The sequence below is a fragment of the Copadichromis virginalis genome, linkage group LG16, assembly GCF_057382275.1.
Source record: "Copadichromis virginalis isolate Kocher_CV1m ecotype Utaka linkage group LG16, C_Virginalis_male_GT1.1, whole genome shotgun sequence".
Taxonomy (NCBI): Eukaryota; Metazoa; Chordata; class Actinopteri; order Cichliformes; family Cichlidae; genus Copadichromis; species Copadichromis virginalis.
The window spans coordinates 26,287,983-26,315,109 of record NC_140633.1 but is presented as its reverse complement, the minus strand read 5'-3'; the positions used below and the strand labels follow the sequence as shown (position 1 = coordinate 26,315,109).

The window sequence follows — 27,127 nt, the reverse complement described above, 5'->3', positions numbered from 1 at the left end:
CAGTACTTTTCATACAGTTAAGCCTCACCCTTCCTGTCATTCTGTTCGTAATACGTCATCTGCCTGGAAGCTCAAATATAGATCTGAATGTGATCCCTGCATTCCTCACAGCACCTTTATAAGAAAGGAAAAACAGTTATTCAAAGGAATATTCAGCAAGTTAATCAGTAATGAAAATAACTGGTAGTTTTAGCCCTAATCCAGACATCAGATAAATGTTGGTCTTTGTGGATTATTATAGACCATGAGAAATTAGTAAAGTAGCTCATCAAGTATCACATGATTAGTATATACAAGTGATGTGACTGTCCAAGTTTTGGACACTCCTCTTGCTTCAGAGGTGCAGGCTTCTGCAGTATCATTACCACTTTCTTTGCTTTACTTGGAGGTAAACCTGTTTTCTTTTATAGAGAAATGGGGGCCGATTCTATGTAGAATGCACAAGCCCGTTGGTTCAGAATGATTCACATGTTAACACGATAGTAAGAACAATATATTTAAGCATTGAATTAATTAAATATCTTAACCCTTTAAAGCCAAGCATATCGTTTTGATACATGTGTTTTTGTGAGTTTTTGCGACGTCTACATCCTCAGCGTGACTTTTTTTTTTACCCTCAAAAAATGATATAAATGACATCACACATTTTTAATAACTAAAATTGCAAAAATATAGCTTATGTAGCAAAGGTTTCAGGTTTTAAAGGGTTAAAGGAAGGGGTGCAGTTTGTAGCACTGTTGCCTCACAGCAAGGAGGTCCTCATTATGTTAAGTTAATTGGTGAGTCTAAATTTTCTGCAGGTGTGAATGTGAGTGGTTGTCTCTCTGTGATAGATTGGTGACTTGCCCAGGGTGTATTCTGCCTCTTACCCAGTGACTGCTGGTATAGCTCAACCATAACTCTGAACTGGATAAGTGGAATATGATAGATGGTTGGAAAAGAAATGTGGAACAGCTAGGCCTGGAATGTGGTGAGTGTGTGGGTGCGAGTAAGTGATGGAGGCATCTGAAAGAAAGTAAAAGAGAAAGCAAACAAACTTAGATTGTACTTGGTGCTTATTATAGAAACAACAAGTGCTTAAAAATGGGAAAAGAATATGACTGCCATTATACAGATACAATTTATTGTAATATAAGGTCATATTTTTAGCTAACTTTGCAGTCAAACCATTGATTTGAGTTCTCACGTGACATGAATGATCATAACATGTAAACCCAGAGGTATTCATCTTCACATTTCACTCTGCCATTCATTCCATATGACTTTGTGTCCTACCACGGCCTCTGAAGACTACTTACAGTTGTTCCTCTTTACTGCTCAGAGAAGTACATGAAAAGATTCTATTTTTTTTTAAAGAAATCAAAGGTTTGATTAACCATGGATGTTCATGAAATATTACGGGAAAGTGTGAGTGTGTGTGGGTGCATGTGTATGTGAACAGGCTCCTATCTGATTATTACCAGTGGGCGTTTCTCATGTGTTCCTTTATGAGAAGAGGTTTTAGATTTCTCTACTTTAATAGATGTTCTGTGCTGATGATCCTCTTTTAGCTCAGTAACCATGACACTCAGACTCTCTGTCTCATATGCGGGATCAGGAACAATACTCCAGATGTTGACTGGAACAGCACATCCATGTTGTTTTTCTCTCAATGACATGTTTTGTTACCCTGAGAATGTCCAGGAAATGCAGCTTGATTCCATATATTTTCACTTATTACTTTTCAGCCTCTGAAAATAATGATTATGTACAAAAATGGCTGTGACTTCTAAACATTAAATGTAATACTTTTACACAACCCTTTAAAATGAAGCTGAAAGTCTGCACTTCAATCACATATTGATAAACTGATTAAAAGTTTCCTACGGTGATGTACAAACGCTGGCCAAAACCTGTGAGCATAAAATGTTAGAGAGGTACTGATGCTTCCCTCCTTCCAGGCTGGTGTAGGTTTAGACCCTGTACTCTAAAACCAACTAAAAATCAGTTGTGACACTAACAGAAACTATGTATTTTATACTGTGTGTCACAGAAAAATTAGGTGCAGCATTACTTAAGTGCTTCTCCCAAGCCCCTGAGGTATGACAAATAAGACTATATTTGGGTTGTGAGTTTGAAAGGAAACACACAGATAACCTGTGAATAGAGATCCAGCTAGTGGCAGGCCTTTTTACGTGAACTCCACTGCACTAATTGAGCTGCGAGTTTATTGTAGGGTCTTGTGTGGGAGTTTCTACCAACACAATTTCTAAATTAAACACGTTTTTGTAACGGCAGATAGTAAAAGTACACATTCCTAATTTTCTTTTCATCATTTTTGATCATCACTATGTATTTAACATGCTTAGAAGCAGTTTTAAACTTTCTTGGATAGTCTCATATTTTTGAAGTTTTAAATGTGTAACACTTTTAGTCCCTTAACTTCACTTAAACTGCATCAAATTAAACCATTCTACAAAGCTTAACTGGTTTTAGCAAAATTTATCAATTACAATGTAAATTAAAAATTGAGTGTTTTAAGGCTGTCTTGAGACCTTTTATATGGTCGAAGATTTAATATATTTAACACTGGCAGTTTGAGGATGTACATAACTACATACATGAAGTTTCAATGTGCTTTTTTTTTTTCCTCAATGTGGGAAGGGATTACATGAAGAGGATGTGGGAGCTATGGAATCTCCGATACCTAACACCTAGACTGACAACAAAAAACCTCAGTGCTCCAACATTTTGAAGAAGGAGCTGCTATCACAACTGAGCTGAGGGGATTGTATCCTACCACAGCCTCTGAAAAGGGTGGTTCTGACTACCTTCCCTCTCTTCGTTACCATCTGACCATAGTTCTCCGGTCCGAATGACATTCCTCTGTCGGCGCTGGGTGTGATGAAGAAAGGATACAGAAAGCTGTCCATCTTGCTGGTATCTCTCTTCGAGATCAGTGAATCAATGTCTTGTTCACTCCTGGTATACAGCTTGATGTCACCCATGTAGGCTGACGCTTTCTCCGTAGTCACTAGTTGCGCCATAGACACTATCTGTAGCCAGTCTTGTCAGTGATCTCACTGAGGGGGTTCAGGCCTATGCAGAACACCATTGTGGATGGAGCATCTTCTTGGTGGAACCTTGATGGTGGCTTGTGCAATTGGCTTGAAGTTGTCCTCAAGTGTTGTTCGCCACATCCCTATTGAGTTCCCGATGAAGGGTTAGGGCCCTGTTCATGCTGTATAGTTCTAGGCATTACAGGATCCATGTGTGGAACAAAGAGTCGATAAGACTATCGAAGAGTCTATAGGTGCTACATCCTCTTCATGTAACCTCTTCCACTGGGTTTACTTGCATAGTAGCATTCCAATAGCGCTCTGTTTTACATCTCTTGCCCACGTATGCCTTCTTTTTCCAGTAGCCCAGTTCTTCTCAGTGTGTCCTGGTTGCTCAACACCTGACGCTTGTTAATCCGGGCGACGTCCAAGCCAGTATGGTTTCAGTTATCTCTCTCTCATTCTTATCCGAGGTAGGCTTGGTTAGCATGGGAGGTCTAGCCTAGGGACTCTTACTAGACACAGACGCCTTGGTTGGGAGTCGAATCCCCAACCTGAAGAGATTTGCCTAGACCACAAAACACAAAGAACGAACATTAGACCAGTGGAAATCTGTGCTTTTGTCTGATCAGTCCAAATTTGACATCTTTGGTTGCTGTATATTTGTTTGACTCAGGAAAGATAAAGGGTGGTCTCTACATGCATGGTTCCCAATGTGAAACATGGAGGAGGAAGTGTGATGGTGTGCGAGTGCTTTGATGGTGACACTGTTGGGGATTTATTCAAAATTGAAGGCACACTAAACCAACATGGTTACCACAGCATCCTGCAACAATATGCCATCCCATCCGGTTTGCGTTTAGTTAGACCAGCATTTATTTTTCAACAGGACAATGACCCCAAAAATGCCTCCAGGCTGTGTAAGGGCTATTTGACCAAGAAGCAGAGTGATGGAGTGCTGCGCCAGATGGCCTGGCCTCCACTGTCAAGATGGTCTGGGATTGCAAATGGACAAGCAAGTGCTCAGCATCTCTGGGAACTCCTTCAAGACTGTTGGAAAACCATTTCAGGTGACTACCTCATGAAGCTCAGTGAGAGAATGCCAAGAGTGTGCAAAGCAGTAATGAAGGCAAAGGGTGGCTATTTTGAAGAGTCTAAAATATAAAACATGTTTTAAATGTATTTATTTAAATATACATGTATTTACACATACACCAAGCCTACACATAGATACCGAGCTCCAGAGTTCTGGTTTGAACCCTCCCTGTGTGGAGTTTGCATGTTATCCCAACAAAAACAACGTATAGATCCAAACCAGACACTAACCAGCATCTAGTTTGTCTGACTAGTTTAATTTATAACGGTACATCTGTTGCATTTATGTTATTTATTTAACCCTGGAGCATACATGCTCTTTCATGCTCTCATGCTATTATTAGCTATTCATAAAAATAGAAAAAGAACTTATGTAAAAGAAAATATTTTGAAAAAATGTCAATCTTGACTACTATTAGAAGATTTACATTTAGATACAGTTGTGAAATGTCTTCAATGGATAAATACAAATAATAATTGTGATTATTTGATAAAGACAAATTTGTGCATTCAGGTAAAATGAAAAGGCAAATGTCACTGTCACCTGGTGAGTTGGTAACAAATTACATCTAAAGTGACCAAGAGGGAATAATAAGAGTGCATGCACAGAAGAGAATCCGGTATGAGTCACTGTCTGAACTAAGCCCTGAACAGCATCTTGTAGATTTTCACCCACATCACACAGACGATGGAGTTGCACAACACAAAAACATTTTTTTTAGATTGTTGTTTTCTTTAAAAACAATCTTCCAGCAGCGTAAAAAATAGACATTTTATTATCGTTGTCAGTGGAGTGAAGAAATTAATCATTTTTGTCTTCTTATTTCTGCACACATCTTTCTTTTTTTTTTATCGTGTGTGTATGTGTGTGTGTCATCTGTCTTTACCACACACACAGATACAGCCTCTTTTCTGTCCTCATGTGATGCCGGCACTCTCCTCTAGGTTAGTGACAGTGATGAATGCAGAACATGGAACACATTAATGCAGTGAATTCTGGTCAATGTCAGGCCTTTCTTCACCGTGTCAAGTTAAACAAACAAGATCAAGCAAAAGCGAATGGTAATTGACCCTCCAGAGATAAGGCCCTTGCGACTGAAGCAGGAGGTCACGGGAATCCCAAGCCATTCTAAAACCTGAGTGTGTGTGTCCACATTTAAAAATATACTGTACTCACTGTCCAAGTGCTCACACTTTAATAAAATGCTGTAGCGTTCTCACCCCTATTACAAAGTGAATTATTACAAGAAGGAGACCTGTGATATATACTTTCTCTGTACAGTGCCTCATCAGCAACAGACTGTCATTGTAATAAGTGGATTTTACTTGTAGGAGATGTCTAAAGCTCTAGTGGGATGTGTTTAAAATGTGGAGCTTCTGACATTTTGATGACACATTCTTGTGAAACCTAACTAATTAGTAGAGTTTTGGTTTTGAACTTCTGATTTTATATAATGAACCTTGTATACTTACTGCATGTCCGTCACAGCTAGCAAACATCATTCTGATGCTGTGTAATTGGAAGTGAGTATGATAGAAAAGGAAGAGGGTTACCAGGTGGTGAAAGGCAAACAGCTGATAGAATTTCATATTAATTTATTCATTCATTTTTGTTATTTTCCTATTTTAGTCCTGTTGATAACACTAAAAGAAATCATTGTAGTAAATGTTACTTTTTTTAAATTGTTTAATTTGGGAGATTAAGACTATCACATGTTGTAAGTGTGATTGGTAGTTGGGTGAGACCCTATAAGCAAACTGTTATTTCAATGCATACATATTTTTAGGTATTGCACTCGATGTAGTTGAAATAAATGTACTAATATATTACATAGAACTGAATTTTTAAGGAAATTGCAGTGTTTAACAAACTTATTAGATCGCCACCCAATTTAAGGTTTATACCACAGCTGTAACAATATTAGTAATGACCAAAATCTTTTTTTTTAATCTTTTTGTTATGATAACTCCATCGGTGCAAGATTTTTTGAAATTAAAAACATTTTATCACTAAAACATAATTATTGTTGTTATCCATGTTTTTTCAAATTTACTTTTTAACAAAAAAAAGCATAAAAACAGTAATCTGACTTCTCAGCGAAGGCCAGTGTGCCCGAAATTTGAGTATAAAAACATGAATTTGGTTATTATTAGTTTAAAACAAGATGCTCTGTTGAGTTTGCTGTGGCATGCATACTTGAAGCATGCGAACAACCACGAATGCAAAAAAGACTCTTCTCCCTGGCCTTGCATGCTTACACCACTGACTCCTTCAGATTTGTATAGGCACACACGCTCAAAGCCATAAGTAAAACGCTAAACCTGACTCCTAATTTCATTGTCACCAAGTTAATAAAGGAGCAATTCATAGGGGGAGATGTGTTGTTCAAGGGTGCCTTCAGGAGGGGGATACATTTTTTAGAAAATAGTACTGTACCTGGGGGAATTAATATCAATATCACAGTCTTCTGGTAAAATGGATGGGTTGTTTGAACATTAAAAGTCTAGAAACGTGCGCCTGACTAATTTGATACTTTCTCCTTGTCTATGACTCGCATTTAGTTGCCTCATTTATAACGCCTTCAGGCTTCTACCCTTATGCTGAAGTGCACCTGCTACCTTTCAAAGACTGAATAGGGTGGTTGTTGGTCTGGAAAACTGCGTTGTAAATCTGGATAGTGTTGTGATTTTGAGCAACAAATGAAAAGGCCACGTACTGAACTTTCAAGCTTTGTCTGAATACAGGGAGTGCAGAATTATTAGGCAAATGAGTATTTTGTCCACATCATCCTCTTCATGCATGTTGTCTTACTCCAAGCTGTATAGGCTCGAAAGCCTACTACCAATTAAGCATATTAGGTGATGTGCATCTCTGTAATGAGAAGGGGTGTGGTCTAATGACATCAACACCCTATATCAGGTGTGCATAATTATTAGGCAACGTCCTTTCCTTTGGCAAAACGGGTCAAAAGAAGGACTTGACAGGCTCAGAAAAGTCAAAAATAGTGAGATATCTTGCAGAGGGATGCAGCAGTCTCAAAATTGCAAAGCTTCTGAAGCGTGATCATCGAACAATCAAGCGTTTCATTCAAAATAGTCAACAGGGTCGCAAGAAGCGTGTGGAAAAACCAAGTCGCCAAATAACTGCCCATGAACTGAGAAAAGTCAAGCGTGCAGCTGCCAAGATGCCACTTGCCACCAGTTTGGCCATATTTCAGAGCTGCAACATCACTGGAGTGCCCAAAAGCACAAGGTGTGCAATACTCAGAGACATGGCCAAGGTAAGAAAGGCTGAAAGACGACCACCACTGAACAAGACACACAAGCTGAAACGTCAAGACTGGGCCAAGAAATATCTCAAGACTGGTTTTTCTAAGGTTTTATGGACTGATGAAATGAGAGTGAGTCTTGATGGGCCAGATGGATGGGCCCGTGGCTGGATTGGTAAAGGGCAGAGAGCTCCAGTCCGACTCAGACGCCAGCAAGGTGGAGGTGGAGTACTGGTTTGGGCTGGTATCATCAAAGATGAGCTTGTGGGGCCTTTTCAGGTTGAGGATGGAGTCAAGCTCAACTCCCAGTCCTACTGCCAGTTTCTGGAAGACACCTTTTTCAAGCAGTGGTACAGGAAGAAGTCTGCATCCTTCAAGAAAAACATGATTTTCATGCAGGACAATGCTCCATCACACGCGTCCAAGTACTCCACAGCGTGGCTGCCAAGAAAGGGTATAAAAGAAGAAAAACTAATGACATGGCCTCCTTGTTCACCTGATCTGAACCCCATTGAGAACCTGTGGTCCATCATCAAATGTGAGATTTACAAGGAGGGAAAACAGTACACCTCTCTGAACAGTGTCTGGGAGGCTGTGGTTGCTGCTGCACACAATGTTGATGGTGAGCAGATCAAAACACTGACAGAATCCATGGATGGCAGGCTTTTGAGTGTCCTTGCAAAGAAAGGTGGCTGTATTGGTCGCTGATTTGTTTTTGTTTTGTTTTTGAATGTCAGAAATGTATATTTGTGAATGTGGAGATGTTATATTGGTTTCACTGGTAAAAAATAAATAATTGAAATGGGTATATATTTGTTTTTTGTTAAGTTGCCTAATAATTATGCACAGTAATAGTCACCTGCACACACAGATATCCCCCTAAAATAGCTAAAACTAAAAACAAACTAAAAACTACTTCCAAAAACATTCAGCGTTGATATTAATGAGTTTTTTGGGTTCATTGAGAACATGGTTGTTGTTCAATAATAAAATTATTCCTCAAAAATACAACTTGCCTAATAATTCTGCACTCCCTATATCTTGGATGAGCTCAACCTACAGTAAACTGGGCTGCAGGTTTGCCAGGGCTACTGTGACCTACATAGGTAAGGTAATTGTTGAGGGGCAGGTACAGCCCATGGGAGCCAAAGTCCAGGCTATTCATTTTCTCCCTTCCAAATTAAAAAATGAACTAAAAAAAAAAACTTTGGTATTGTTGGTAATTACTGATCAGAGATTGATTTTTAGAAGACTTTTGAACTCTTATGTTGCTGGTAGATGTGACGAGCTGGACATGTTACAGGGTGGAATGACGGTTTAATCAGTATCAGGTCTTTTTTTCACTGTTTTATCTGGTTAAACCTTCATTGAAGGTGTCTTAAGTGAGACATTAACATTATCCCTTTTCCTGTTTGGATTATTGCTCTATTATTGTCATATCCATCTACTAATTGACTTGTTTGATATCAACATTGCCAAGTTCAAGTTAAAAGGTCTCTAGCAGGAGTTGTTTTTTGGTTGTTTTTGTTAATGTTGAATATCAAATTTCCCCAAAAGGACTTCAAATGCTTGAAGCACCGACTAACATTTCAGCCAGTGCTGAACGAGATACATATCAACATTAAATATGTTTAAATATTGCACAGTAGGTACATGTGATTGGTTCAAAGAAATGTTACTGCCATGTATTTTATTAAGCTAGACTGCCTGTTGTATTCGTTGCTGGCTTTTAATTTCTACATCTGTCCACACAGCTGGTGTTTTTATTACTATTAATTTATTACTTGGGTTTTGTCTGCTTGGACACTTGCATTTATAGAGTAATAAGGGAATGCATTTAATGCTCCCCTCCTCAGTTGCATTGTGAATTGTGAGCATAAATTGAATTGAAGGCAGTTGATTAAACCATACTGTCCCAGGCTTTTAAGTGTGTTTAATTTCACACCATCTATAAATAAGCCAATTATTTTCTTATGTCGCAGTGAAGGCTTCGTGTTTATCTCACGCAATTGTGTATCAAGGCTCTTTCAAACACCATGCATCTCTAGTTCTCTTGTTAATCCACTTCTAATGTTGACTAAGAAACCAACACTGTTTTTTTGTTTTTACAAAGCTCAGATTATGAGGGAATTGTATTTTGAATGCACTTGAAAGCCAGGGAGTTCTACGCATATTTTTGTTGGGCTTAATCTACAGATTGTTATGTCTTGCCATGTGGGTATTATTCAACACAAACTCCTCAAAAGAACACAAACAGTGAAATTCTCAAGACTGAGTATGTGGGAGGGCTTATCCGAGCGTCTGCTGCCAGTTTTAACACTGGAGGATACTACATGTTGAATAGATTTATGCTTTTTATGCTTTTATTTCTAGTCTGTATTGTTTCTCTTGCAGTTAGGGAGAGTCCTGTCTTCATCCTGACAGAAGCGAGAGTGAAATAAAGTAAGCCGCTCTAATCATTTTCAGTCTCAAATGGTCTTAAAAGGAATATAAAATTTTCGTATTTTACAGTTTTTATTTATTTATTTATTTTTTGCACATGCATCATGTTTACTTTTTTACTTGACATTTGATGGATGTACTTTTAAGCTAAATGCAAATAGACACAAGACTTCTCAAACTATCCTATTTGGTTTCATAGCTGCTTCAAGAAAATCTCCATTGTTTACACATTCAAATGTCGTTTTGTATAATCATGCATGCCTATTGAAGGACCTAAATGCATTGTAATTAGAAAATAATGGGCCAGCGTTCATGGATGGAAGGTTTCTACTTAACATTTTCCCTCGAAGCAAATGGGCTAAAGTCAAAATCAACCTGGATAGAAGCCCGTCAGACCCCGGTATAAAAGTTGATCTAGCCTGTTAAAAGAGGGGGGACTGTGCATGCAGAGGTGTAATGGCAACGCAGTCTCTATTAAGGCTAACAGCTCCCATCTCCTTCAAGGTGGTCATTTAGTAGTGCTGCTCATTCAGCCTAATCAATGGTTGAAGCTGCAGCGAACCATTAAATAAAAAAAGAGGCTAGAGATGAGGTGCTTCTGATTGGGGTTAATTGGATGTAATTGGAATTTATACTGTACAGTGGACGACTCATTAAGAACACATTTAAAAATAATGTCATTTGAGCTCAGGTCATTTAACCATTTTTACACTGGAAATAGTGCAATGCAGGACTTGGGAAAAGTGGCATAGCTGGTGTCCTACTGTGACTTTCTACAGGCTGTATGTGCGCTAAAATGCAAAATGTCACTCATTGATTTCTTTTCAGTTTGCACCTGAACCTTGCACCTTGAATTTCAGATTGAACAGAGTTTAGATTTGTATTGGATAATGTGCTAACACTTCATTTAATTCCCTTTTTTTTGTTTTTTAGCATTTTTAAGCCCTTGATCAACATTAAACACTTTAAAATCAATTATAATACAGCTGTAACCAGAAGCTTTCTGTGTGCAGCAATAAGCATATGCTTGTGAATAAACAGATAATCAAACAAAGTCTCATTAAGCTATATTTAATTTAAACTGTGTTTGTTTGTTTTTTCTGCAGTTTTGTCCAAGCTAGCATCCTGTGTTGGACAGCGACTTGAAGCTCTGTGCCATGAGACAAGCTCAGACGGATGGATTTCAGCACTAATCCGTTTGATGTAAGTGAATTTAGGTTCTAATTCATGGGCTTGTGCACTGTATAACAAGCCAGAATCAGCAACACACGGTCCATAAATTCAAGAGGAGAGCAAGAGGGAGAGAGAGACAGAGTGTGGGATGAGAGAAGGGGGTAGAAGAATATGGTGTTTAACTGGAAGGCAGTATGTTTTATCAGTCACTGGCACCATTTAGCTGACAAAAATGAGCAGGCCCAGCTCTGGGAATAGGGCCTAGGCACCGGGTGTTCACCAAATCCTCACAAGAAGAATATCAGCACTTCTCACATGCTGCTGCCTGATATCCACTGCTGTAGCTGAAAACTATCTCCATTGTCCAGTTTGATTGCCTGAATCAAACTGATTTACTGCAAATCCATCTGAGCTTTGATAAATCTATTACAGTTTCATTTCACTGATTTCATTAACGTGAATAAAACCAGCCATGCTTTCTGCATAACTGCCTTTTAATGGCTTGGCCCTGTCACCTGCCTCAGTATTAATCCCTCTGACTTATTGCTCCGCAGAGGGAATGAGTAATGGGTATTTGAATGTGATCAGCACAGTACAATGCAATTAAGGAACCAGTACTGTTCTGTGCCTTTAATCCTGAACTAATTTGAATTGCAGTTTGATAGCACTGTGAATCCTGCATAATTATGTAGGGTGCATATTAAACTCTGTGACAAACCAAAGAGGCCTTTAACTAGCCCTGCCACAAGGAGAGCAGCCAGGAGAGCTACAGTAAGGTAGCCAGCCGGAGCACACTGGAAGTCTCAATTACCACCGTCTTGGATGACAGGTGGAAGCTTAGGGGGATGGGATGGGGGGAGGCTTCATTTGAAAATGGTTGACACTGATATCTCTCTTTTTTTCATCCCTAACCTCAACTGTTATGTACAAGTGTCATTTCAGCCTCAAAGAACAGATACATCAAGTGTGAATCAAAGAAAGGTTTGCGTTCGGTCAGTGAGGATAAGCCCCGAAGAGACGCTACTTCAAAGTCCACGTGTATTTATCACCTCTCTTCTGGCAGCTAATTAGGAAAGTTTCAAATTGTTCATTATGGGAGTTAATTTTAGGACATACCTGCAGAGGTAGATACAGTTTGGTAACATCCGACAGAGTGTTTGCACTAGTTTGTGCTTCTGATATATTACTAAAGCCAGATTTAAATTGAGTTCATAAAATATAGACATTTATAACATTTAAATCACATCTGTGTCATTGCAAGACGTGTGGACTAAAAATAAAGTTCTTTAATGGGAACTGAGTTAAATATGTTAGGTTTCTTGTTTTTCATCAAAATGGTCAGAAAGAAAATTCCCATGTATCTCCCTCTGATTTTACTTTAACCCTTGTATGGTGTTCGGGTCTGTGAGACCCGTGTTCAGTTTTTTTCAAAAGAAAAATTAAACAATTAATTATTTTTTCACGTGTAAATGTGTTGTGTCTTTCCACTCACTCCACTTGATTATAACTGATTTATTTATAACATTTTATATAAAAGAAAAACGAGAAGCACATTAATTCATAAATGTGATCTAACAAAGGTAAAGGGAAAAAATTAACCATGTTTGCTGTTCATATGTCTTGTAATTGGGATGAAGTAAACATCTGTTGAGTAATTTAACATAAAATTGTTTGATAGTGTTAATTTGGAAAGCCAAAACTCTAGCGGGTCCACCAGACCCATGAACACTGGCTGAGTAACAAAAATACGAACACCACACAAGGGTTAAAGCAAAAGAATTTAAAGGCAGGACATAATTTGACTGTTATTCTCTGGGGAGGGGAAAAAGAGTTTAAAGACAGTTTAAATCGGCAATAAATGCTTCCATCAGGACTTACCTTATTTTTCGTTCCACAAGTGGTCGGACTCGCATATTTCACACTGCCTTAAAATATTCTTAACAGTGAGTTATTCTGCCTCACACAAGATTGAGCCAGAGAGCAAAGATAAGAGGGATGGAGTGAGAAAGAGAGGCAGAGGGGAGAAGAGGAGGAAGACACAGAGGGGGCTGCTAAATTAAGCCATTGTGACTCAAAATCCTCCTTTAATAAGGTTCATGCTGTCTACAACTTCATCATTTTCTCCTGAATGATAATTACTTTATTCAATCATGTTCAAGGTTTTAGTGAAAGCTAGCATTGATTGATTAACTTCAATTACCATGCTTGCATTTGCATAGATAAAAACTGCTTTTCAATTTGTGAGTGGCACGCGGGTGGAAACCCTGCCTTGATATTTGCATTTCAATGTGAACGGTGAAGGATAAAGGTGGGAGCGGGGTCTGATCACTGCTAAGCCCTTTCTGGTCGGCTGCGCCAGCATCTATTTTTCCATAAACACCCTTTGTTATGATGTTGGTTTGCTCCCTCCACGCAGAGAGAGCCAGCAGCGAGCTCTGTTTGCAGGCTGGCTTGTCGGCTCTGTTGGGGGATTAGGCTGCGTCGCACTACAACTCAGTCGAGAGCTTAGGTGAGCGCAGGCTGTGGCAGTGCACTGCTCTCACAACAGTTGTACACCAGGCAGATGAATGGGTGAATGTTGGAAAATTTCACACTCCAAGGAATTGTATATGCTGCATTCTATCTATAGGCTCACCGAGCTAATGAAGATGCACATGTGTAAAGAGCGGGAGGCAGTGGGAGATAATTACAATTATCACATGTCTATATCAATCATCATTAACGAGATTGAAAAACACGCATAAACCCACACAATTTATCTTGACATACTTATTTAACCGTCAAATTATTTTAATTTTGGTAACTTTTTTATTTTTTTTGAAGCACCTCATGTGTCATACCAGCCACACAACTACATGCTCATTTACAGATGACAAGATATCCCCACTCTTGACAACCTGAAATCTTTTGCTTCTTGCCAACTTTAAGTGATAATGGAAAACCCAACAGATACTCGTAATTGAATTATTGTAACGGCAAGGCATGAGCACCTAAGTGTGAAGAAAAAAAAATTTTTTTTGAAGTCCGTTGCCACTTGATCTCTGTGAGCTAAAATAAAAAAAAATAATGAGAGGAGGTGGTTTCGTAATGTATTTCCATTTGTGCTCCAGTCCATGCAAGGAACCGTATAGATATACAGTGAGTCAAATCACAGCTGTGCCACTTATGCATGAGTATTGGGATTACTGTCACCTTTGTCTGCATATTTTTCTTTGATTAATGTCACCCAAATGCTGTGTCTTCCAATTGAGAACCCAGTTCATTTGCATGATTTTTTGTACATGGTGCAAATTTGGGGATAAATTAGTCAGTCTCCCTATGTTGGCATGGCACTGAGTGATTTTTACAGAAGGAAAAGAGTCTCAGAGCAGTACTCCCAGAGAATTACACCTGTGAGATATGCTAATCATTAACACAGCCATAATGACCTTATTTACCTTCATATAAAAGACAGAAATTAGCATTAGGTGCCCTAAATGAACAGGGAGTTAATAATCAAGGCACTCACTTTTACCCCCCATTTGTTAGCTGGAGAGGCGTCAATATGTTTAGTTGGAGGCAACCATCAGTTGATGCCTTTAAAACGTATTATGGCGCCATCCCCTATTGCTGCCTTGAAGGGGAATTCCCAGATGGTGGCCTATGATTAGGTAGTTCACTTAGCTGTTTAGAATTGAGCATCTGGAAACACAGGTTGAATTAACACCACTGGGTCCCTCATTTTCTCTAAATGAGTGTCATTCAATTAATCTAATTATTAGGCATGCAAAAACTGAAGGACTAATAGATTCCTATTATACCATCATTATCATCTCTTACTCACAAGTGCTTACATTTCCAAGCGGACTCATGTGTTCAGCACCAAAAGAAACAGCCTCGAGCTTTGCTCTTATACCTTCAGCTTACCTACGGACAAGTTTAGAAAATTGACAAACTTGGTTACTTTTTAAATGATCTCATTTGCATTTTGCTTTCTACTGTGCAGCGAGTTTCACTTATTCTCATTTCTAGTCCTTTCGGATGCAGAGGCCCTGCTGGTTTCCACTTTTGTCATGTAATCAGGGCCTGATTTAGACCTAGAACACCAGCTGAATGAAATTAAGATTCTAGTAGGACTGAAAACAAGCAGCACTCTGGGTACTGAGGAGCAGGACTGAGAGCCACTTAATTACAGCACTGTATCTGTGACAAAATAAAATGCACCTCAGAGGCATCATTAGCAACAGATACACGGGCAGATCAACGGTATAGGCATGAAACTGAACAAAACAAGTCTTAAAGCGATTACAAGTGAGAAAACTGACGATGACATTAGAGGAGAAATTTCAGAACATCGTAGCCGTATCCTATCTGGGACTCCTGTGGCTATTTCTGCTACATTTGTTGCAAACAAAAAGGTTGATCGAGGGGTTTTCTTTTGAACACATTGTCCTTCTGTCACTTCACTCTATTTGACATAATGGACGGGCAGAACAGATGATAGGTGTCAGCTCCTCATCAGCCACCTCCCGATCATGTGATGCAAGCCTAAAATGGCCCATCTCACATCTCTCTTCTCTGTTCCCTCGCTAACTCCCCCTCTCTGGATCCCCTGCTGGCCGGAAGGACCCTCTCCCAAGCCTGGAGTGGCTCCTGCTGGGACTAGTGAGCCGCTGGCGAGAAAGGCAGGGGAGGGAAAGAGGAGGAGGAGGTGGTTGAGGGTGTGGGGGTGTTACACAGACCTGGAGAACACGAGCAGTCCCAACCTTACCCATCACCCTCCACCCCATCCCAGACTGCTATCTTCCGTTCCTACTGACCCTCCCCCCACACAGACAAGCACTCTCCCTGCTGTTTGTGTGTGTATATGCGTTTATGCACTTCTATTCTAGCGGATGCATGTGTGACAAAGCGACTGCGTCCTTGTGTGTGCGTCTGTGTTTTCACACAGATGTACTTGCTTGGTTGTGTTAGAATTATTTTTAGTGCGTAGCTTGTGTGCGTGTGGCCGTGTTAGTGAAAGACTGAGTGAGTAAACATGTCCCGGGAAAGGCTGAACATCAAGAGTAAAGAACAATAAATCTACTGCACAGAACTAATCATACAGAGGTAACAATCCACCCAGAGCTGGAGCTAGTCAATTAAATCATCAGCTCATTAGAATAAAACCACTTAAGCTGTAATCAAATAACTTTGAATCCTTAGATCAGCATCAAAAAAAGAACACTTTCTATTTTCTGTTTCTTTTCCTCTCCAACTAATATCCAGTTTTCTCAGTTTCCATGAGATTTTTTTTGTCATTTGCCTTAACACACTTCACCCCCCCTCCAACAGGCCCTCTACCAGCCACACTCCAGTCTAGCCCTGTCTGCAATGCAAACACCCCGGCAACTTAATTCACAAAGAACAGATACCAATTTCTTCTCAGCAAGAGATATATCAAGGATGTTAAACAAAGCAAACAGCTGCATCGAATTCTGATGGCGCAAAGCTAAGCCTTCAATTTGAGCCTTCTCTCAGGAAAAAAAAGCAGAATTTAGCTTCAAATATATTCCTGGTAGAAAAGAGAGCGTATTGTGTTATCATGAGAGTCTGTTTACCTAGTGAATCTACATATGGCTATCTAATATCTTTGTGCCATTGAGCAGGTTGGAAGCTGGACTCCCAGGGGTTTCAAGGCTGGGATTATGCATGGCGGGGGTTGAACTATTGCCCCTGTGTGATTGAAAGACCTCCACCAGCTTAGGCCCTGTTTATTGTACATTTGCATTGCTCAGTTCCACGAGGCTGCTGGGAACTATCAGTGGCCAGGCAGCTCATATCTGGGCTTCTGTAATTCGGTTTCCTGCGGATCCCCCTCATGCCTTCCAGCAAGCAGGAGGCGCTGAGGGCTTATAGGCAATCATTTAGTCTGATTGACCAGGATATTCTCTGATCAATATCTCGTACCAGGCCCCACACGGTGAGAAAAAACAAATCAAGTGTTTGCGCATTTCAAGCCAGTATTTACACTGGCATTCAGGATTCAATACCAAAACACTTCTCCTTAATTTCGATTAACAAGAGGAAGGCGGCTTTGACTGTGTCATGCTTTCCAAATGAAGAAATGTAAGATTAGCGATGTTGTGAGGCAACTTTAAGATGCACGGCATGTTTTGTGTCAGTAAGTTGGATTCCGAGTCATCTCTTGCCAATGAAGTGAAGATCTATTAATAAAGATAATTGCGTTTGGATCTATGCCCTGAAGTGGTCAACTATGCAATTTCACTAATTCATCCTGGAGAAAGGTTGACCTTAAGAAATGTAATTACACACACACACCTCAGTTACATCGGGAACCCAAGAGGTCTGCAAAACGTTTACTGGTGAAGAAGGTATAATTACCAGAAAACAATTAGCCCATTACTGTGGCAGTTGGAAGAAAAGGTTTTTTTTTTCTGGTGCATCTTCTGGCTTTAAGCAAACAATTTATTATGAAAATCCTGTTGCTAAATTACATGTTATCTGTACTAAAGCAAGAGTAAAGATTGTTTGACTTGTTAATTTCTCTCTTTTCCCCCTTAGGTCTTACTTCTCTCTTAAATAGTGAAAATTGAGTTATTAAAATTTGTGAGAAACTCAATGCACCTGCCTATCTTTAAGGTATACAGTGGGGACCAGCATTAGTTCTACATGGCCACGTGGAATTAAGTGGTTTAGAGTAGCCTGGTATAAACACAAATCATTTATGAATTTTAATAGGCCCACCCATGCCTCATAACTATGCATGACTTCATACTTTCATAATTGACAGGAAATATGATCTAGGCCAAGGGTCGCCTATTAGAATGACTTTTCATTTAATTTTTTGACAGCCCAATACACAAATACAGGGTGGATTTCTTGAGCATATTCATGTAGTGCACAGGAACCTTTCTGGTGAAGTCTAGCAGCAAACCCCTGGGGTCAGGACCACCTCTCTTATAATTACGTACTACTACATTTTGTAGTAGTACAGCATATCTCCCTTTGAGTTGCACAATGCTGTTGTTCAAGTGGAAATTCGGCTTGTTCGTTAAAGTGGTTAAAAGCATATCTCACAAAGCTAAAGTGTACATTAGATATACAGATCATTTCCGCTGGCAGGTATGCTGTGCACTCTGATGTCGACCATGCAGACTGAGCAAATATAAAATGTTGCCTTTCGCTCAAGTTCAGCTGTAGGTCAGGATGACCCCCTCCCCTCGCTCTTCTTCCACACCTACCCTGACCAGGACTGTTCTGTGGCAGCGAGGTGTTCATATACAATGGAACAATATGCCGTGGGAGGTCGAGGAATGTGGGCTCTATCACCCCCCTTTTAGCACAAGCTAAAACTCATTGTATCCCTTAGATGTAAATCTACACCTCTGGGCTATAAAAGTGCTACAAAGAAGCTTCTTGACTGTGTAAATTAACATTCATCCCACTCGCAATTAAGCAGACAGACTGACATTGTAGCTCCTACATGGCAGCAACACTGGGGGCTTTGTTGACATGGCGTCTGGATAGAGGAAAAACCAGAGGAAAATATTTTCAACTGAGTCATCGACTGGACATTGGGATCTGGAGACTAGAGTCTGAGTGCAAAACAAGATGCTGTAATTCAGCTTTTGCTCTCTCGTGGGATACTATTGCGCCATTATTAAAGTCATCTTCACACCAACAGAAGCACCTTTGGTGCTGACACGCAAAGTGTACAGCCCAGTTTGTTATTTTCTGCGCACTGCTGATCACTTTTAGATGATATTTCAAATATTTTTTCTCTGTTGGAAAGATAAAACAAGCTAATCTCAGTGAGCACATGTATCCATAGTTAGAAATTACATGGAAACCAAATTAGTCTCTAATAACTCTGCAACAGATGGTGCTTGCTCTTCTTACCGAAAGTTAAGAATAAGCACAGTGATGCAGTAGCGCAACATGAAGCTAATAAATTAATCTAAATGACCAAAGACAAAAATAAATTCCCCCTAGATAAATCTATTCAAAACACACACACAAACATGCACACACACAAAATTTATATCCAGTTAACACTGGATATAAGAACACATTGCTGAAAGCATGAATACATTACCATCTGCTGCTTTTAATCCCAGACAGTTACAGTAGTGGCATGTTTTGGTAAAAGGATATCATTAATCATGGGTATAATCAGATGACATCAGGTCATGGCCCACTAAGTGTGTTTTCCTCATTATGGTAATATGGAGGAGAGGGGTATGTTTCCGCTCCTTTTTTTTTCTACTTTGACACTTCTTTTCATGACAACCCTCTCCTCATGGAGGAGGAAGGAAAACATTAACAGCCGTCTGCTTCAGTCACTATAATCTGATAAACAGCAATTTTAGCTGATGCTACAAAGAGCTAACAAGCGCAGATTTATTGTGTTAAGACTATTTCAATTTAGTATATGATCTCTAAACACGGAGGTGTCAAAGAAGTCATTTTCGTATCAGATCTTAATTCAAGCCAACTTCAACTTATGAATAGACCGAAAGCTTCTCTGTGGCAGTAGAAAATAAACCCTGAGGCTATTTACTGTCTCCTTGATATATGAAGTTTGTGGTTTTGATTGTGTGTGATTATGTTCTGGGAGAATGACCTTTAGTGGCAACCGTATTGTAATGTAATGAGGATGTGTCAGTCGGCGGGGGTACAGTGATGAGACGAGGCCAGGCAACTGGCGTTTAGAGCATCGATCCACCGGCACCACGAGTGTAGAGGAGAATCTGAAATATTCCAACGCCTCCCTCGCCCAGCAAGTGGGTGTGGGATCTCTTTGAGCTGGTCTCAAGTACTTTGAGGCATCCTCTGAAACAAGGCTGATGTATACGACCAAACCAGTAGGTGATGAGCTAAAGATATTCCTGAATAATACGGTACACGATTAGAGTAAATCTACTTCTAGAAATCACACACACACACACACGCAAAAAAGTGATCTCGCTGCACCTCCTTGATTTTTAGTTTACGCTATAAAACCACAAATCTGATTCTGTGCTGCTAGGAATATGACAATGTTATGTCATACTAATCATGATTAATGTGGAAAAGATAAAAAACAGTTGGAGTGGAGGTGAAAGGAGAGGAGGTGCAGATTGATATGGTGATGAATTCTCTTACCTCCACCTTCTCATTAACTCTTGCCTGGGTAATATGACCTGGGAGAGATTTTCTCCTCCTACTTCAGCCCTGACACTGACTCTCTAAGCCCTTCTTGGTAAGCCCTATCTCATAAAGTACAATTAACTGGGCCAATCAGACAGGCTTAAAGTCACTCCTAGTGCCTTAACTCCTAATTAACCAAAATACATCATCAGCAATAAATCAGCCCCATGGATTTCAATCATAATTAAAGTAATTCGTAATGTTGTAATTTGCTCTGACTTTTTCTTCAAGGACTACTTAGTCTGATTTGGGCTAATAGGAATTAAAATCAATATTTTTTAGTCAGGCTTGGTTTTTCTTTTAAAAAAAAAAGAAAAAAGGGAGTACACCATACAAGTACAAGATATCTGATTTAGAGTTGAATGTGAATATTTGGTTGAATGTGATCTGAGCATGTACTGAATAGTTTATCTCTGGGGTTTGAGCCTTAACTATGGAAGCAGAGCACCAGTGAAACATTAATCACCAAAGTATTATGGCTGATATCCTTGGACAGCACATTAATTCAGGTGGCTATTAGGCTGCCTTGCAGCAAACCTTCGAAAAAGGTCTACATTGAAATTCAGTTGACAGTGTGTAGAAAGTAACTATGACGTTACTGCATTTGAAAAAAATAGGAAAAACAAATTATAGGTATGAATATAACCAATATTTTAAGTATGTTTAGTGGAGCAGTTTTAAAAAAAAAAAAATGCGGACTTCAGTGGGCTGTAGGTTTAATCATTCCTGACTGGCACAACAGTCTTCCCTGTATTCCTTGTCAACAGAGACAGCCACTCTACCTGTAGATGGAAAATACAAAAAAAAGCTGAAGAAACACCAATTAGAATGGCTCGCTCTCCTGCACTCCCTCAGAAAAGCCTGGCTCCGCTAAAGGTCAGCCTGAAATTTGAATGACAGGGCCAAAGTCTTTTACTCATAATTTTTGTGTTTGCAATAGATTTCGGAGCAATTCACAGCCTTAAAGGCCTTAAGTGGAACAGCAATTAATTGTAATGAATAATCTGACAAATCTGGTTGACATATGGCCGCTAATACTCCTCCTTTCTAGAGGGAGCAGTGGAGGGATTAGATTACCTCAAATGAAATCTGGGAGCGCTGTGCCATCTGCATGTACAGGGTGAGGCAGCGCACGTAAAACAGGACGTGGGTGGAACCAGGGTCTGCTCCCTGCCGCTCGAGTTCTCTCAGCCTCACCGGCAACTGATTTGGGAATTGAGCCTCTTTTTTCCCCCCCCCCCTCATCTTATTGAACCAGCTGCCTCTCATGAAATAAAACGCAATAATGCTGCGGCGTTGCCAAAATCGAACACACTGAGAAAAGTAAACAAACATGACAGAAGTGATAAGTGTTGTGCAAACATATAAACAACACCGCCGTGTCAAGCCATCTGAGCACAAGGAAGCCATAACTTTATTAAAAGTATGATGAATTTCCATGAACCCCACACACACATACACACATCAGTTTATTATTAAACTTATAAAGCTACACAATGTATCTTGTATTTTGTTGCTTTAGGTCATGAAAGAGGTAATTAATGAGCGGCTGGTTTAGCAGTGATAGAAAGCCATGAAAAGCATGGACAGTGATGGGAAAGCTATTCAGGTAATTTGCTTAAGTGAAACAAGTAAACCCACACTATAAAAATACTTCATCACAAGGAAAAAGTTCTGCATTAGCTAACTTCATTTAAGCAAAACAATGGAAATAACAATTTAAATATAAAGTATTTTTACAGTAGTTTGTGAATTGGTGCAGGTGGAGTAGATTACAATTTAATCTGTACTTGTTATATGAATGTACTCAGTTACTTACAAACATGGAATGGGGTAATTCTAGCCTTTGGCAAAGGCCTATTTAATAACCTATTTACAAAGTCTTTTAAATGGTGCCAGAAAAAGTAAGAATAGCCCAGTCCTCAGCACTGGGAAACAATGTATTGCTGGGAGTGTGCTGCTGTATCAACAGAGCTGATACGTGTAATGGCGTCATTCTGTAAACTCCTGCTAAAAGCCTGATAAAGAGGCAGCGGCTATTAACAGCCAGCTGACATAAGCATGGATCAGCACATTCGTTTAAAGAAGGAAAACACTCTTCTCACAATATACTTCGGCCTCTACTATTTCTTTGTCTTGCATGTAGTCTTGAGACCCCTGATTATAAAGTCACAGCAATATTTGTATTTGATAAATGCCTTTATACCTCACTTGGACCTTAAAGGACTAGTTCAACATTCATACTGCTAAGTGCACTTTTTTTTCTTAGAGCTGACCATGTGCTCCAGCTGGCCTCAGTCTTTTCTGTTGATAAGCACTTTTTGCCTGTGAAGAGCAATGGCATAATCTGACTAAATTCTCATGGTGCATCTTTTGACTTGCTTTTCTGTCTTTGCCTCCATCTTCATGTTTATTCATTGTTATGAGTTACTTTCTATTCTGTTTTCTTAAATTTAAACAAATATGGTCAGTCATTGGCGTGAAATGATTTTCATTCGTCCCTGTAGTGGTCCACGGAACAACTTAAAATTTTACTTAGCTTTTGAGGGTTTTTTGTGTATTTTAACCAGGAACAATCAGTCATAGTGTTAAAACTTGTGTACAGAGTGCATAGTGAGTCATTTTTTGTCTCATTTACAAGTTGAAATGAACCAAAATGATACTTTCAACATGTTTTAGCACAACACTAGACCCACTTCAAATATTTGAAATGTTTTAGACAATTTTTAAAGGTGGGGGGTGTTTGAAGCAATTCATAGAAAGTCATTGCCAAGTGGAAGTTTTGCATTTGCTCACATTGTCCTAAACTCGCCTAGAAAACACGGAATAATAATTTTATACAAAGGCAGTGGGCGTCAGCTCAGATTATCAGTCACCACTTGCAGCTTTATTATCATCGCTTTAGCCAAAATGTAACTTTGAACACTGGATTGGCTCCATTAACTCCACCTGACAGAGAAGGAAAAACAACAATACATAATTACCCTTTTCTTCTTATAAAATGCATTCTGAGCGGAGAGTTCAGGAGCCAGGTCTCATATTTAATTGCAGGAATTGAATAAAGAACGTTTTTCTGTGAGGTGCTGGTGTGTGGCTAGCATAATTGCCAGGGAACAGGTCTTAATTTAAACCGGGGGGTAATTATCATGCAGAGCATACCCACCCAGAATGTTTGCATAACTATCACAAGCGTTTTCATAAATGATGCTTTAATTAGTCTTAATTAGAATTTGTTTAAGTCAGCAGGGAATGCAGGGCCCGTGAAATGATGTATGTAATAAGCATCAGGGCCCGCTCTGTTTTTTTCCTTACTTGGGGAATAGAGCTGACAAAATCACATCACATTAAATTGATTCAGTCAGAATTAAAATTCTTATGGTATTAATTAAATGAGGGAAGATCTCATTAGCAGGCTGTGTGGTGAGGGAGAGACCCTCTCTGCCAGCAGATGTGACGGTGTCAGAGCTGCTGTACATGCTCGCCATTAGGGCCCCCAGACAAGGAAAAAGTGAGGGAGGAGAGAGGAGGGAAGGAAGGAGGAGAAAGAAGGAGAGGAGAGATACGCTGAGAATGATGGAAAACAGAAGAAGGAATAAAAAAGTGGAATGCAGACAATAGAGGAAGAAGGGGAGGGGGGAAGAAAGAATAAGTGAGAATAAGAGAATGAGAAAAGGAGCGAGAGTCAGTGCATGTCTGTTGCTCTGGGAGAAGAGGAGGAGGAGGAGGGGAGAGAGAGAGAGGTGGCAGCGTATTAATGGGTTGAAGGCTCCTCACCATCTATAGCTTTATTTAGCTTCATTTGGTCTATTTGGCTGGAGGAATTCAATAAGAGAAGAGCTAATGACTTGACCAGATACCCTGTTATCAGCACTGATGAGACACCCTCTCTGCTTGACTCTTTATACAGCTACAGTGGTCTAATAGGCCTCTGGAAGATTGCTACCCAGAGTACAGTACAGACCTTCCCCCAGGAAATATAGAACATGATTTTGCCTCAGGGATCTTTGCTTGGCTGTTACAGGGCTCACCTGATCCTTTTGAATTACTATTGACACACTTCTTAAGGTACTAAACTGCAGAATAATCCTCCAATTCAAGGGTGTTACTCCACAGAGGATTTCCTTTTTTATCCTGTTGTGTTTTCAGGGTTGGGGTATTCATCCCTCGAGCAGCACGCAGTATCATCAGGTCAGCAGATAGTGATGGGGATGCTAAGCAGCAGACACATTGTTGGATGCCTGCAGCAGCTGTCGGTTTGAGTAAACTCCAATTTTAGCTGTGTAACATCTATCATAGGTAGACAGCAGATATACCATATAGAGTGTCAGGATACAGTATGCCTTAATGTCTGTGAGGCAGAGACTTTTTATTGACAATAAAGTCAAAAATTCTGAAAGAAATCACTTTATATCCAAAACGGGTCAGTAAAACACCTAAGGCCTACAGTATATGAGGCAGGAATTGTAAACAGTGGAAACACTGCCCTGTATAGAATCCAATGAAAATGATAATGGAGGAAACAATGGCCTCGGGCAATGTAGCAGCAACCTAGCACTGCCAGTGTTACAAGGCATCACTTTCTCTTTATTAGGAGTAAGCATGACTGTTAGTAGGTCCTGCATAAATATTTGGGGTAAATACACAGTATATCATTTTTCGTCACACTTGAATTGCATTATGATTTCCATGCAGACTCAGGTGAACTGGGGTCAGGGGACTAAATTAAATGGGTCCTGGAAGCAGCTGCAATGGTTTCTCTCTTTAACCATGCTTGGCTGGTTAAGCTATCAAAAGCCGCTTGTACATGCATCATAAAAAACACTGTGTCTGTGTTTAAAATGGTATTAAAATGCTGTTGACCCTTAAAATTAGAAAGGGAAACGTGCAACTCTTTGCATGGCAATTATTTCATGTCCATCTAGAGCACAGTAGACTAGAAACGTATGACAGAGGCCTCTTGAAAATTTATTGACAGACCGGCACAGAAGTGAGGAGGTTCATTTATGACAATGGGGCGTGATGACATCACACCATAAAAGCCCTGTGCAGGGTCAGATGGCATACGGCACACCGGTTTGAGTCTTTGTGTTTGCTATGCATGAATATATAAGAGGTGGAGTGGGTTAGTAGCTGACATTGCTTTCCTGTGATGTATTGTGACATCCACCGCGATGCTCTTTTTTTTAATGCACAGGCTGTAGGACCACGTGAGTTCAAAATGGTACGACTTGGAGGTTCTTATAAAGCAGGTTTCTGTGGAGAAATTGCAGAAATTTTCCTTGTAACAAAGAGCTAGTTTAACCAAAAGCTCGTTTACTGTTTTTTTCCCCCCACTGGGATAATAATTGCCAGCTTACATTAGAAAAATCTCCTAAACTAGCTGTCAGCAGTAGCATAAATAATTTCTTTTTTCATGGCTGAATCTAGACTTTAGTGTTGTGAAATTTCTGAACTGTTTACCACAGTGTTTCTCGAGGGGAAACTGCTGCACCTCTTTAATATCTCTGGTTGCATTGGGCCATTGTGGGCAATGTTGCGAATGAGTAAGCAGGATTTGAAAATGTTGGAGTAACTGGCATTTCAAAGGATTTGATAAATTTCCTTCCTTGTTCTCATTTCAATAGATTAGAAAAAAAATTCTGAATTTCATTTGCATGACATGTGGCTGTATCACATTATATACAGTAGTGCTACCATGAAGGGAGATTTGCATTGCCTCTTTCAGATTCCATGGTGATATACATGTTGATTGATATACATGTTGATGAGCTTTAAAAACACATAACAAGCTTTGTAAGCCTGTGAGTGTGTCAGTTACTGTTCCCAGTATGTCCAAACTAAATGCTAAAACTGTAAGCACGGGCTATTATGATAATTTGGCTTACTTATAATAATTAGCTGTTGTATATTCATTAGCCTTTTAATTGGTTAACTCTGGGGACCGCCAACAATTCCAGTCAGTCAAATACACTAATGATACATGCACATACATGAACACACATGCATACACACCCTACCAGAAAGACCTTGCTGGAGTAACCTCCTCCTGAACTTTTATAGAGCACTCTCCCTCCAATCTTACTCCAGCTTTCAATACAGCTGTCAGTTTTGGGCAAAAAAGAAAGCTTTAACTGTGAATTTGCAGCTTTGTCCTCAGTGAGAGCAAGTACCTGTGACATCTGCACTGACATGCTGGAGATTATCCTCCATGTGATTGTCAGACAAATTGGGGGTCAGCAGCATTGCAGACAGGGGAGCGTGGCAAGGGACACAGAGGAAATGTTCAATCACGGGCCAGCCCATTCGGGAGCCTCCCTTTTCAGCCTCTCCAGCCTATGGTTCATCTCTCTTTCGCACTTACACTCTCTCTTTCTCTGCCCACAGCTGCCGGGCTTCCACTGGGAGGAAGCTGTATTATGGCTGGGTTAATTTACTGATTAATATCCAGCCACTAGATCCAGCTTTCCCCAGATGGCCAATTAAAAACTACAACTGGCAGCGCACATAGGCCTGGCAGCAGGTTGCCGATGGGCCCAGGGCTGGAGGCTGTGACAGAAGGTGTGGGTCCTGCTTGGGCCTGAATAAGAGCCGTTGACGATCTTAGACTTTGACTTTCCACACCAAACTAAAAGCCATAATACTGTGCAGAGCAAAAGTGAAACTGGGGCTGCTGAGAGGACACATACTGTGTTAAACTTAGGCCATCGCAAACAGAAAGTTGTAGGTTCTTGTGCACATTCTACATTTAACACACATATATATATATATATATATATATATATATATATATATATATATATATATATATATATATATATATATATATATATATTAGGGGTGCAACGATATTTGTATCGATATTGAACCGTTCGATACAGTGCTTTCGGTTCGGTACGCATATGTATCGAACAATACAACATTTGTAATTTATTTTATCAA

General features: G+C 39.8%; 1 long non-coding RNA gene across 1 annotated transcript in view; it reads left to right on the top strand.

Moving 5' to 3' along the window:
* Nucleotides 1-9,794: 9,794 nt before the first annotated feature.
* Nucleotides 9,795-27,127, top strand: part of LOC146690933 (uncharacterized) — a 44,016-nt gene continuing 26,683 nt past the window's right edge. The window contains exons 1-2 of the long non-coding RNA XR_014915616.1: nucleotides 9,795-9,844; nucleotides 10,951-11,047. This is a non-coding gene — a long non-coding RNA (uncharacterized LOC146690933). The remainder of the gene's footprint in view (nucleotides 9,845-10,950; nucleotides 11,048-27,127) is intronic.